Source organism: Schistocerca cancellata, chromosome 6 (genome assembly GCF_023864275.1).
Source record: "Schistocerca cancellata isolate TAMUIC-IGC-003103 chromosome 6, iqSchCanc2.1, whole genome shotgun sequence".
Classification (NCBI taxonomy): Eukaryota; Metazoa; Arthropoda; class Insecta; order Orthoptera; family Acrididae; genus Schistocerca; species Schistocerca cancellata.
The window spans coordinates 545901744-545915621 of NC_064631.1; the positions used below are offsets into that span (position 1 = coordinate 545901744).

General features: G+C 38.0%; 1 protein-coding gene across 1 annotated transcript in view; it reads left to right on the forward strand.

The window, feature by feature from the left end:
* LOC126088416 (solute carrier family 12 member 4) overlaps nucleotides 1-13878 on the forward strand; it is a 233094-nt gene that overhangs the window by 154419 nt on the left and 64797 nt on the right. The gene's annotated exons all lie outside the window — the stretch shown is intronic.

Below are 13878 nucleotides of genomic sequence, written 5' to 3' on the forward strand. Positions count from 1 at the left end.
TCAAAAGTTTGATTTTATTGAATTACAGGAAAATCAATTTCACAGTTGGGTGTAATATCATGGCAACATGATTTATGTTAGGGATGTTGTGGTTTTTTGAACATGACATGTCGCATCAGAACAATTTCGTTGTATGTGGTTACAAGGTTAAACAGAACTGAATCACAGTACCCACTGTTAACAAAAACAAAAAAAAGACACAACTGCTCAGATGCAGGAATGTCTAAGAATTACAAATGAAATACATGGTGATGACAATATACAAGCTTCCTCAGTTTTATAGTCACAATTTAAATGAAGAACAAAGTGTTAAAGCTGAGGATTTTAGACTTGAAGACAAAGTCCTTCAACATGTTTCTCATGCTTGGATGCAGGAAAAGGTTTTGTCAATATATCTGTTATATATCCTCTGTCAGCTGATTTTCCAGTTTCAAGTTGTTGCTTTCTAGTTAAAATATAAGTGAATACATTTTGTCTTTCAGTGAACAAGAGGGTTGTATGCCAACTTTAAAGGAAACTGTCATTGAACAAGGAGATGTTTGACATGTCCCTCAATCATAGCTCTTTCATAAATGTTGACTTGTGGATTGTTATCTTTGCTGCTTCAATGAGGCTCATTTGTTCAGTTTCCATAGATGAAAGAATGATGGCTTTCTATTTGTATGAACACTATGGTTGTAACCTATGTATTATGCTCTTTCAGTTTCAGAATTCCCCCAGGCAGCACCTGCAAAATGTGTGATTCCCACCTTATCCCTGACAAAGTTTGGCTTCTTGTTGGTCATGTCCTTGAGATAGTGCATGATTCACTTACTAGTGTGACAGTGAACAATATTGTGATGATTTTTATTTTTTAGCAGGATTAATTTGTTGGCTGCATAAGGTGGTCAAGTGATCACAGCAATGTACATCAGAACTCGCTGAATGGAAGAGTGACAGCTGTTGAGTCCCACTTGATTCCAGTTATCTTATTGGCTTGCATTCAATCGTTTTGAATTGAGTAAGACTTCTCAGATGTAGCCACTGTGTCATAATGTAATTTTGTCACCTGACTGGTTAACCTCGATGTTCAAATGATCCCCTATGCACCCAATTTCCTTAACATCAGACAGCTCATCTTTGATTTGTTACAATTCATCTGAAGCCATTTTAATGTTGTCTGCATAAATAAGGTGGAAGACTGAACATTTACCTCAAATCCCCTGCATTTGTTGGTTGCAGTCAGATTGATTGTAGAGTTGCATTCAACTTGGCATGCCACTGTCAACTTGTCATAAATGGTTTTTCTTAGTTTACAAACTTTATCACTGTAATTCAACATTTGAAGCGCAACTAAGTAGTTATCTTTCTCACTTTGTGTCATCTTTTGTAAAATTTTAATCAGTATATCTAGGTGTTCCATGAATGCTTCTGTTAGTGCTACCATTAACAATTACAGTGGTCCTATCCAGCTGTGAGATATGCAAGTCAAGTTTAGTTCCAGGCTGTCAACAATGTTTGAGATACTGTGTTTGACTAGTTATGTGATTTCATTGCATGTGACTTTGAACCATTCTTGACCATCTGGCTCATTTAGAATATAGTTCATATTGACCACTCGTGCATTTATGGTGAAGCTAACATCATGAATTGAAGTTTCTTTCTCCAACAGTCTGTAGTTTGACACTTGATACTGGCTATTGACCTGGTATAATGTTTGAATGATTTTCATCACCACATCATAAATTGTTGTCACAGACTGGTTCTTGATATGCATTGTTTGGTGGCCTATAAATCTTAGTGGCCCTCTTCTGCCAGGTCACACTAACTTAGGTTTCCTATGCTGCATCCATGTTTTGTTACTACTGTTCCTGCTTTTCTGCAAATTAAGACACTATCACTACTTTTTTTATTTCTCAGAAGACTTCTGCAGTCAGTGATGTCTTGCTGTTTTTGACAAGTGATCTCATTTCATTGATATGGCTTCAAACCATTCATGATGGTCTGGCCTGTTTAGTGCATGTTGATGTTGATCTCCATTTCATTTGTAGTGAAGCTGACATCATGAATTGAAGTTTCATTTCCATCATGATTTATGGTTTTTAGAAACATTTGTACTTGCTGATACTGCATCAAGTGCTGGAATCAGTAGAAGTGTCTCAGATTCCTCTGAATCACATTCAGTGTAGATTCTTCACTACTGGAACTGAGACCTGAAGAGAAGTATTTGCTATTAACTTGCTGAATGTCATCACAAATTGCAGCTGGCAGCACCAGTTTGGAATGGGCTAAAAATTTGTAAGCTAAGGTTTTTACACTCCATTTCAACAGCCACACAACTCAAATATAGGTATAAACCAGGGATTCCCTTGCCTCACTGCATTGTGATGGCCTACCAGCCAGCAGATTGCTTTGGCAAGCATTCAGGTATTTAAGTTAAAGAATAATTATACCAGCAGTATGCTAACTGATGTCATTTATCACACCGTATTTACTCGAATCTAAGCCGCACTCGAATCTAAGCCGCACCTGAAAAATGAGACTCAAAATCAAGGAAAAAAAAATTTCCCGAATGTAAGCCACACCTGAAATTTGAGACTCGAAATTCAAGGGGAGAGAAAAGTTTTAGGCCGCACCTCCAAATTGAAACAAAGTTGGTCCATTGTAATATGAGACACAATTTACGTCAAATGAATGACGATACAGCTACAGATGTTTGGTTCGAGTTGTAAGCTTAGCAGTTAAGCTTTACCAGGTAGCCATTGCTACACGTCAGGCGCTCCATCCGCATTTATCTGTCGCCACTCGCGGCATGGCTTGCTTTTGTGCACGCTACCACGCTTACAATTAATAAAAAAAAAAAGAGAGGAATCGTCTCATTAGCGAAACAATGGCACGAGACTGCTATTTGTTGTTACTTACACTGCTGCTTTCTTTGATAATGATCAACAAGAACCAAATAATAAACTGCGTATGATAGAAGATGTTCTGAATGAGAGTTTGGCAAAAATTTTTCTCCATTTGAAAATCTTTGCAGACGCCTCTTTAGTACATTACATTCTGCACAGAACTTAGAGTCATCTTAGATTTAAAAATTTAGTCAATTGCCATGCTTCATTTCTGACTGTATCACTATTAGGCATAAGAATAATACGAATATAAACATGACATTATATGTATATTGTTCCGCCTTTGCTGTTATCTCAACTAGTTTTGTAGTTTATTAGGCAGACAGGATTTAAATGAGATAGCAGCAAACACAAAAGAATACATGGCAAAATGTTTATATTCGTATTATTCTTTTGGTGAAGAGAATACTGCACGTGATTCACAATTCATAAAAGTTCCTATTAACAACCGTGTCTTCTCACAGGTAGGAAAAAATTCAGAACGTAGAGTTGGCCATATTCACAAACATCCCAAACAGTCTTGCCAGTCGGATTTTCATAGTACATTGAAATGCTGCTACATTTGAAGATGAACAATACGGAATTCGTACTTACTTCGTTGTATAATGTATGAAAATGCAGTGGTTGAAACTCGGGGCGGAGAAAAAAAGCTTGTCTTCCACCTTTTTTTTTTTAATTTATTTACTGACGCAGAGGTTTTGGTGCCAGTATTTATCTTTGTGGCTGCAAAGCATGCCTATGTAGCGCCAAATATATTTGACGGCCGAAGTTAGTTGTGGCGGCACCTACCAACATTTTTCAGAACTTCCGCTTACTTTGCACTCGATCCGAAGCCGCAGCCGGTTTTTTGGATTACAAAAACTGGAAAAAGAGTGCGGCTTAGATTCGAGTAAATACAGTAATATTGCAACAGGATGACACCCGAAAATCATTTATCGTTAAATCAAAGATAGACTGCTACTTACCATAAAGATGGCACGTTAAGCTGCAGACAGGCATAACAAAAACACACTTACACATTAGCTTTCAGGTAGGGTAACACACACACATTCACTCAGACAAGCAAGCACACCTCACACACACCCAATTGGCAGCTATGCCGGAGATGGCAGTCAAGTGCGCATGATGTGTGCTTACTTGTGTGAATGAATGTCTGTGTACTTCCTTTTCTGACAAAGGCTTTTGCCAAAAGCTAATGTGTAAGTGTCTTTTTGTTGTGCCTGTCTGCAACCTAACGTGTCATCTTTACTGTAAATAGCAATCTATATTTTCCTTATATCATTGATATTGCAACCCGGAGTTTCCATTGTTTAACACTAAATCATGCATGCATATATAACATTGTAACTTATAGTATGATTAACTTTGTGTTAATAACCTACTTTAAGGTCTTTGTGAAGGCCTTTGCTGGCATCAAAAGCTCTGCATTTGCTACCATCATATAGTTCAAGGTTCCCTGCAACAGGTAGATCTAAATCTAAAAATCAATATTTTTTACTCACATCGAGTTTTCTTACTCATCCTGTAAAATTCTGCTCTGCAGTTCAAAGTATATATTGGTGGTGTCTAACTAAGGTAAACATACACAAATAAGAACTTATAACTTCTTTATTATATAATTTTATAAGACATGAGTCGGCATGTTACTTAGACAACGATACGTTTACAACTCTCTGAAACAAGACAATTGTCTTTTGCCTCCTGTGATGTCACAGAACATATGTCTCTGAATCCAACCTTATCAATGTCAAAACACTCAACTAACACACATCAAAACACTGTATGGCAGAGCAACCTGCTCCCACATCACCCCCTTCTCTGTAAGATGGTCACAATTCACTGTACCACTTCCACTAGTCTTGCAGGAAATCGAATTATGCGACCTGATCTTGAAGTTCGTGGTTTGTTATCTTCAGGTTGTTTGTCCTGGGATGGTGATGAAGCTGGAGTATCTTCTGGCAATTTAACATCTTTGTTTAGCAAATATGCAGGTTTCAGTCGAATGATGGAAATGTGTTTTACTTGGTCTTTCATTTTGAGTCCAAAAATTTTTGGTGTTCTTTCCTCGACTTCGTATGGGCCTTCATATGGAGGTTCCAACGACTTTTTAACTCTGTCAACCCTTAAAAATATATGTGTTGACGTGCTGAGGTCCTGTATACAAATGGTGTCTGTTTTACTTTGTGAGCTATTTGCACAGGTTTCAGCCAGTTCATATATTGTTTTAGTTGTGAAACAAATTGGGGTAAGTCTAAATCCATTTTTGTTCCATCTTCTTGAAAAAAAAAAAAAAATCACCAGTTATCCTGATGGGTGAACCATAAACCATTTCTGCTATTGTAGCATTCGTGTTTTCTCTGATTCAGCAACAAAGACCAAGAAGGATTACAGGTATTGTTTGAGTCAGTTTCGTAGTTGAATGTGAACGGATTGCTGCTTTAAGTGTGCGATGAAATCTTTTTATTTTTCCATTGAATTGAGGATGATATGCAGTAGTTTGAGTTTGATTAATGATGATGAGGTCCCATATTCCGAGGAGTGTAGGGGGCGATGGGGGAAACCCACACCGCTGTACTAGGCAAGGTCCTAGTGAAGGTGGTTTGCCATTGCCTTCCCCTGACTGTAATGGGGATGAATGATGATGATGATGGCGACACAACAACACCCAATCATCTCGAGGCAGGAAAAATCCCTGACCCCGTCGGGAATCGTACCCGGGACCCCGCACACGGTAAGCGAGAATGCTACTGCAAGACCACGAGCTGCAGACTGATATTTTTGATATTGCTTGAAAAAGCTCAGAATTCAATTGTCTTCTGCGATCGGTTACTATTTGATAAGGTGTGCCAAATCTAGTAATCCAGCAATTGAAGAAAGCTTGAGCTACAGCTTCTGCTTGTATATAAGTGATATTACCTCTGCCCAATTCTTAACTCTATCGATGCATGTTAAGCAATACATATATTCATCAGAAGGAGGCATTGGCCCTATCATGTCTGGATGAATTACTTTAAAATATTCGTCAGTGTTGAGAAAGTGTCCTATTGGTGTATGCACATGTCGTGATCCCCCCCTTATATATTTCAAGCTTTTGCAATCCAAGGTTGCTTCATCAGGAAAGAGGGAAGGAGAGGAAAAGACGAAAGGATGTGAGTTTTAAGGGAGGGGGTAAGGAGTCATTCCAATTCTTTTTCCCCCTAAGGTAACTCATTCGGCTCCCGGGATTGGAATGACTCCTTACCCTCTCCCTTTAAACCCACATCCTTTCGTCTTTCCCTCTCCTTCCCTCTTTCCTGATGAAGCAATCTTGGGTTGCGAAAGCTTAAAATTTGTGTGTGTGTTTGTGGGTTTTTTATTGTGCCTATCAACAACCAACGCTTTCTCATTTGGTAAGTTACAGCATCTTTGTTTTTGTATACATTTTTCCCACGTGGAATGTTTCCCTCCAGACACATCTTGATGTAATCATTTTTACAGTTGTCTTGATGCCTGGGTGAGCCAAATTATGATAATGTTGAAAAAGAGCATAATGGAATTGTTCAGGAACATAAGGTTGAATACTTTGTGTTGAGACATCACACCACAATTGCTTTCCTGTCTGAGTGAAATAGTATTTTAATTCAAGCGAAGTATTATTGCCAGATTGCAGTTGATGAAGCTCTTCATCCTTTTCTTGTGCTTGGGCTATCTCTTCATAGTTAATTGGAACCAATTCTTCAAGCCTTGAAAAGCTATCAGCCACAACATTTGCTTTACCAGAAATATGTCGCAAGTCTGATGTAAACTATGAAATATATTGCGGATAATGTAATTGGATTGACGTTGCTTTCTCATTCTTCTGCTTGAATGCATATATTAAAGGGGCATGATCAATATAAATAACAAAGTCTACCTTCTAACAGAAATCTGAAATACTTGACAGCCATATATATACTAAGTAGTTCTCTGTCATATGTGGAATACTTCTTCTGTGCCATTGTGAACATCTTTGAAAAGAATCCAATAGGTTTCCATTGTTCATCTGGCCACTGTTGCAAAACAGCTCCAGCTGCAAAATCTGATGCATCCACAAATAATGTGAGTTGGCTGTGCAAACCCGGAAATTTTTAAAAGCGTTGCATTTGTGAGATCTCCTTTACATTTTTGGAACTGAGCAGTTCTTCCGTGCAGACTCTTTTTCTGGATCAGGCTTCGTTCCTGCAGGTGTGATTAATTGTCCTAAGAATGTCAGTTCTTGCACTCCAAATAGAATTATCCAACATTTATTGCTGGGCCATACTAAAATGTAAATGTCGTGTGACTAGGGCCTCCCGTCGGGTAGACCGTTCGCCGGGTGCAAGTCTTTCGATTTGACTCCACTTCGGCGACTTGCGCATCAATGGGGATGTGATGATGATGATTAGGACAACACAACACCTAGCCCCTGGGTGGAGAAAATCTCCAACCCTGCCAGGAATCGAACCTGGGCCCATAGGATTGACAGTCTGTCACGCTGACCACTCAGCTACTGGGGGCGGACACCTGGCCATACTGATTCAATTGTTTAAAGAGTAAGTTTAGATGCTCAGTATGTTGTTCTGGAGATTCTGATGCTATTAAAATATCATTCAGATGTGGAAAGCAGAAATCCAGCTCTCTCACAACTTCGTGTATAAACCTCTGAAATGTGCTTGTTGCATTTCGAAGTCCAAAGGGCATATAATTAAATTCATACAGACCAAAAGGAGTAATAACCGCCGACTTCGGTTTGTCGTCTTTGGCTAACGGAATTTGATAATACGCTTTTAGTAGATCAATCTTGGAGAATATCTTCTTACTCTGCCGCATAAAATTTATGTCATCTACTTGAGTGACTGGATACCGGTCTGGGAGAGTCATGTCATTAAGACAACGATAATCCCCACAAACTAGCCACTGACCATTTGACTTCATAACAAGGTACAGTGGACTGGCCCATTTGGGGATATCCTGCAATGTTAATCCATACTTCTTGAAAGCCTTTTTTTACCTCAGTAAACCATGCCATCTTGGTCGTCTTGTTGAGAAAGTAACAAAAGACCTGATTACTTACTCTTGTAGGACTCATATGGGTAGTGTGGACATAAAAAATTCTTTTTCCTGTGAATGGTTTCTGTGAATGTGTGTAGAATTCATGGTTGTGTCATTTCCTGAATTCACTACTTTCTTTGTTCTGGTCTATGATTTTCTTCAAGATCTGACTTTCATTTTTTTTCTCCCTGATTTCTTGATCAGACCTTTTCTGTTCATAGAAAGGGATTTTGCTGCATATGAGGCCTTAGGTCATGTTACTGTGCAGTAATGTTGTATCTTGGTGTTAACTGTTATTGACTTCTTCTTATAAAAACTTTTAGTTAGTTGATATGCTTTTTCCATTTTTCTGATCCAAGATGCAAAGGCTTCTTTCTTGGATGTGTTCAGAGCTACCCATGCTCCTCAATATCGTAAAATTCCATGTCAATATAATTTCTCCTTCGTGTACCTCTAGTACTCTGTGTGGTGACTTGGTGTTTGTAACAAATTCAGTTTTCTCAAAGCAGATTTAGAATACTGCCTTTGCTGCTTGTGTCTTCATTTGATTTATTTTGTTCTGAAACTATGTGTAGCGAATAAAAAAATGCTGCGAGGTGACCTTCAAGGGCCAGGCAGTCAACTGTCAAATTAATATTTCTATAGGGAAAGAGTGACTCCCTTTTGAAGCACCTTTCTCACTCATTCTTTTTTGCCACTTGCAGATCACTTTATCAAGTATGCAGTTGAAATGTCAAGATGAAAGTCCATCCCTTTGCCTGACTTCCAACCTAATTTCAAACGCATTTAAAATCACTCCCATAGAATTTCATTTTGGAAGTAATCTCAGTAATAATCTGCCGTAACAGCCCTAGTTTTGTTAAAAAACCAATTTTTTAAGAATTTTGAGAGAAGTTATTCAGTCAGTTCAGTCATAAGCCCCTTAAATCTACAGAGGGCACCACAAGTTCCATACTTACATGTTTTATATAAGAGAGCACATTTAAGATTCATAGTCCGACACATGAAAAACCTTTCCTGAACTCTCATTCGTATTCACCCATCTATTAGTCCAACTGTTTTCCTGTGCTAGCCTGAAGCACTTTGAAAAGAATCATGCAGGTTATTAAAAGAAGAGAGATGGCATCATTATTGTTATGTCCATTCTATCGTTCATTATTGCCAAATATTGCAGTTAGTTTATTGGCAGCCTTGTTCCCTGCATTCTTTCCAATTTTACCCAGTGCCTTTTTGGTCTTTAGTAAATTGATATGTTTAAGTTCTTCTTGTGTAGGGAGTGCTGAATCTAGATGTATAGTTGTGCTGTTTTCACAGTTGAAAATTGATTTTGGAGCCTCACAGTTGATGAAGAACTCAAAATAATTTACCAGGATATGACAATTATCCTTATTATTGTTCTCATCTTTACAATTGGGGCCTTTGAAGTGTAGACTTTCCAGCTATCTTCATTCTTCTGTGAGTTTAATTTCTTTCACACAAGCTGTTTGGCATGTGCTGGACATTCACATGTCCACCGTGGGTCTCTCTTCAGTTTTGTTGGTGAGGATGCATTGTTAGCAGCATGAACTAGTGCATCTTACAGTTGGTTCCAATTCTTCTGGGTGAACTCTTCACTATATCTGAGCCTCTTTGTGCCAGTTTCTCCTTGGGCACTCCTTGTGCCCCACGGAAGAAGTCTAACCTTGATCTTTTAGAGATAGTGATCTGAGTTAAGGTTAAAGTTCTTAAAGCTTTGAGGTTCTGGATCTCCAATTATTATTCCTTTATTATAGCCACATGATCTAGTCAGTGGCGTACACATATGGTGTGTGTGTGTGGAGGGGGGAGAGCATCCCCCCTTGCGTCGCCGCCTGCATTGCCGCCCCCGCCATTCAGCCCACACACTATTCGTTCATTTCTTTTGTCAGTCGACTCAACTGAATTGAGTTATTGAGCAGTTGTACTTCCCTATGTAGCATTCACGTACACGTCATTGTATTTTAAAGGTAGAAATTCTTCAATACAAGCAAACGGGCATAAACACCCTTAATGATCATGATTCTGTTATGCAAGTGTTGTCTGTTTGTCGTAGATCTGACTATCCTACTTTTCACACGCTGCACAAAATATTTGCTTGTCTACCTGCATCTAGCGCTCTAGTAGAAAGAAGTTTTCCAACAATGTGGCGTACAAAGACATGGCTGAGATTGATAATGAAGGAGGATCGACTTAATGGCTTAGCTCTGTTGAACACTTACCCCGACATTGACTGTCCTATTGATGATGTAATTAACCAGTTTTCCAGGAAGAATAGAATTCAATATATAAGGAAGAGAACCACAATTGTAACTTTTTTATATCATAAGATGGCATTGTCTTCTATATGTGTATAATTAGTTTAAATAAAACTTTTTTAAGCTTTGCATGTGCCTCGATTATTTTTTATTATGGTAAAAGTAAAGGTAGCTCAAGATATCTTTAGTGCCCTCTTCTTGAGGATTTTCTGTGTCTGCCACTGGATCTAGTTGGAACTCACCAAGAGTGGGGTCTGGGGTCATCCAAGTTTTCTGTTTTGTGAGAAAGTGTGTGAAGGTCATTGATTTCAGAATTATATCAGTCTTGCAAAGTTCTGTGAGTCTCTCCCCAATTCCATTTGTTCTATGGTGGAGTGGAAGAGGCTAGTTCGATCCTATTGTGCTTAATCCAATAAATTAATGTTGCCCATAGCTAGCAATGACACATTGCACTCCCATTATCCCAGGGCCACAAGGACCCCTCCCTGGTTGTTTCCTGGGACATATTATTATCATTATTATTGTGTATGTAAATTGGTATGTGGCTGAGTGGATAAGTGTCAGACTACACATACGAGAACCTAGGGTTCAGTCCCAAGTTGGTCCTAGGATTTTTACATTTTTCACCTCTGAAAATAATTTCTTAATGTGATAAACACCAAGCATACTGTGGACCTGAGCCCACATTACACTGTAGTTCCTTCTCTGTCTGGGACAGGTAGTCCATAGGTTAAAAGGAGGCAATGGCATACCATGGCCAACAGCGCCATGTCTGCTGAAGCACTGTGGTGTTCAAACCAAACTTTGCTTTGAGGGGGGCTTTACCTTCTTTTACTTCACTTATAGTGGGAGGTTGACATTCATATAAAATACAGGCTGTGACTGTGTTATCCCTTAGAATTTCATCACTAGATCCATCCATTCCTTTGGTTTTATGGAATTTCTGTAAAAGTGACTCACAAGTACTGGGGAACTTAATTGTTCATTAACACGTCTGCTTTTTTATTCTGAAGTCATGGTTTCATTATTTGAATTACTACAACATTAGTGAGAACATTTCTTACTAATTCATGAGCTTAAGTGGATTGTTATCATTTTTCCTTCTGCGTTCTGAAGTTCATATTCGTATCAGTTACCTATCAAATTACTGCATGCATTCTTCATTAAGTAATGAATGTTCCAATTGCTGAGAAACAAAATAGAAAAACTACCTAGAAACTTAAAATCCTGCAGTAGCAACTTAGTAGTGTGTAATCATCCAATACTTTGTACCCAAGCTCATCCTTTAACTTTTTGTGTTAACAAATGCCTAGTTGAAAGAAAGTTCCCCGACATACTAAAAATTTCTAGAGTTCTGCCCTTGTATAAAAAACGGGAAAAGAACTGCCCATCTAGTAACAGACCTATATCCATAACGCCAGTTTTTTCGAAAATTTTAGAAACAATTATGTATGTGCAAGTTAGTGTCTACTTGGATAAAGTAAATGTAATTAGTGATAAACAGTTTGGGTTTAGGAAAGGTAAATCCACAATGGATGCAATGGACTCCCCTCGTAAAGTTAGTCCTAGATGTGCCCAGGCTACATTTTGTGACCTGAGCAGAGCCTTTGACTGGGTAGAGCATGACACTGTGCTGAATAAGTTAGTCCACTGTGGTTTTGATGACAACATTATAAATATGTTCAGGTCTTTTCGAGAGGAACCTCAAAAAGTTGTGTGCATTGGTTGGGAGAAATCAAATTTAGTTAATATTAGGCAAGGAGTGCCTCAAGGGTCAGTGCTTGGACCTTTAGTGTTTATAATAATGATTAATGACCTGCCCTTATTCATAAAATCTCACACAATATTGTATGCTGATGACACAACTTTTCTACATAAAAGCTCTGATCTAGGTACACTGGAAACACTGACCTAAAATACCCTTGCTCAGTACTCGTTATGATTCAAAGCTAATGGCTTCTTACTAAATGAAAACAAAACCCCAACACTTTACTTTAGCCTCAAAGAGATTCCTAACTACCAAGAATTAGAAACTGTTAAATTTATAGGTGTTACTATTGACGATAAATTGACATGGGAACCACACATTAAAAATATATTGGCTAGGCTTTCAAGAGTTATTTATCTAATTAGAAATTTAAAAAGACATGTTCCCAATGACAATGTGAGATCAGCATGTTATGTCTTCCTCCAAAGCATAATCTCTTATGGAAAATTACTGTGGGTAGTAGCTGTCATGTAAATGACATTTTACTTTTACAGAAGAAAGTAATAAGGATAATAATGGATTCTGATAAAACAGGACATTGTAAACCTCTGTTTATTAAATTGTAGTGCTTTACTGTTTTAAACTAATTCATGTACAATGTTTTATTGTACATTAGAAACAATGTCTCTAATTTTGTTTTGAGAAGTGATATTCATAGCCGTATTACTAGAAACAGAACATCAGTAGACGTGCTATATCATATTTATTATCAAAATTGCAGAACTCGTACCTAGTTCTTGGACTAAGGATGTTTAACAGACTAAGTGCTGACTTTAAAGAACTGCCTGTAAATATTTTTCAAACTAAATTATACAAGCTACTAGTGAACAATCTGTTTTACACCATTGATGAATTTTTTGAAGGTGAAAATCCTGTATGCTAACGTTTACCTATTTTATGTAAACCAATTTACATTTATATAGTAGTTTATGTAGAAATATACGCTCTTGACTTTGTCTATTGCTGTAATCAGCCAAATGACAATAAAATTTTTATTATTATTACTCAGACTATGAAATGTGTGGAGGGGGGGGGGGGGGGGTAGAATGGTGGGAAAGAGAGGGGGAGAACAACAGGGGCATGCAGAGAATTATTTGTAAAGAACTCAGCAAATATTAGCAATACTGCTCTGAAGAGACTACGCTTTTTGTCATTAATTTATTTGGGGGATATTCCTTTATTTTTGGTTCATACTCACACATTAAAAACAACATAGATTTTTCTGGGCCGATTGTGTAAACGTCGCTGACTGGAGGTCAATTTTTACAGAACTTGAGAAACAGACATCTGTTCAGGACTATGCCAAGTTTTACAACACTAAACTTGGATCCTCTGAAGGAGATTCATGTTGATTTAAGTTAACATGAAACATGTTAGGCTACACCAATGAAATTGGCTGTTGACACAATCATCACTCTTTGAATACAAACATTAATAGTACACCAAAGATACACAGTATTTATAATTGAATGTATTGTGGTATAAAGACTGAGGAAAGTAAACAGAAAAAGGAGTGGTCTTCAGACTTATTGACAAATAAAAAATTAATAAATAAAAATTGTTGCTGGAAATTGTATTGGACCACCATAAAGATTTGTAGTAGAGATAGGAAGATACTGGAACAGGAGGGGAAAATTGCCGCCCTTCAGGCTGAGTTAGACAAGGCCAGGGGAGATCTTGACAGGTTAAGGAGGGAGAAGGGTAAAGAGAGGTGGGAAGTGGCAACAGGCAACAGGAGGAACAGGCCTAGAACTTTGTCTGACAGCTTTATGGTGAATGTGGAAAATAGATTTGACCTGTTGCTTCAGTTAGAAGCTGGTGAGCCTCAAGCAGTTGCAGATGTAGACAGGGCACAACAAGCTTTCAGCAGCAAATTGAAAAGTAAGAATGTAGGGAAATC